Below are 944 nucleotides of genomic sequence, written 5' to 3'. Positions count from 1 at the left end.
ATGTATCATTCCACGTGTCTGCGGGTTTTTGTTCCTCCCTTCTACCTGATTGGTGAATTAAGGTACAATGTAGCCAATTATGACTTTGCAGCTGGCCTATCTAAGGGGATATGGCTCAGTTTTGCCTCCAAAACAAGACTCATGACAATAGAATATGTTAGAAATGTGTGGTGGTACAGGCTGACCAGGACATAGAGTATAATGTGTGAAGAACAGACGTCACTGATGACATGAACGTGACATTAGTGCTCAGGGGATGTGACCACAAAGTGGGTCATTTGGGAGGAGAGGCAGTAATCAGTATGTGACTGTCATGAATTATAGGACATGCCTTTCAGAGTGTACCACAGTCAGGCTGCAGAGAACCATTCACTGGAAACTCATGAACTTTTATCAGTACAGTAACAGGACATTGGACATCTTGGGAATACGGCTATACATGGTGTGTTTTAGTGTGGCAGGGTGTATTATGAAAAGCACTGAGCGTTAGTGGAATTCGACACAAGAGAACGTACAGTAGTGTGTGATTGCCATACTTATGAGAAGGCAATAGGAGTAGCATGCACATCAAATAAATGACTGTTGATAACATAGCGCCGATACAAATGCTCACCGATTCTATCAATCTATATCCCTTAGATACACTCGTAAAAGAGAAAGGAAGGGAATGATTTGTGTAGAAGAAGCAATATACAGACAAGTCAATGGAGTGTTATCAATTTACCATTGACTGAAACACTGAGAGAAACTGTCTCCAGTTACAACCTGCTAGTGTACCATTGTAGCATGTGAATCCATGTATGATTTTGGCATGTGTCCTCAGAACCTCAAAACGGTTCTACAGCTGCCCCATCGAGAGCATCCTGACTGGTTGCATCACTCCCTGGTACGGACACTGCTCGGACTCCGACCACAAGGCACTACAGAGTGTAGTGTGTACGGCC

The sequence above is a fragment of the Oncorhynchus masou genome, chromosome 9 (assembly GCF_036934945.1).
Source record: "Oncorhynchus masou masou isolate Uvic2021 chromosome 9, UVic_Omas_1.1, whole genome shotgun sequence".
In the NCBI taxonomy this organism is placed as follows: Eukaryota; Metazoa; Chordata; class Actinopteri; order Salmoniformes; family Salmonidae; genus Oncorhynchus; species Oncorhynchus masou.
The sequence above is the reverse complement of the archived record's forward strand: the minus strand, read 5'-3'. Positions refer to the sequence as shown.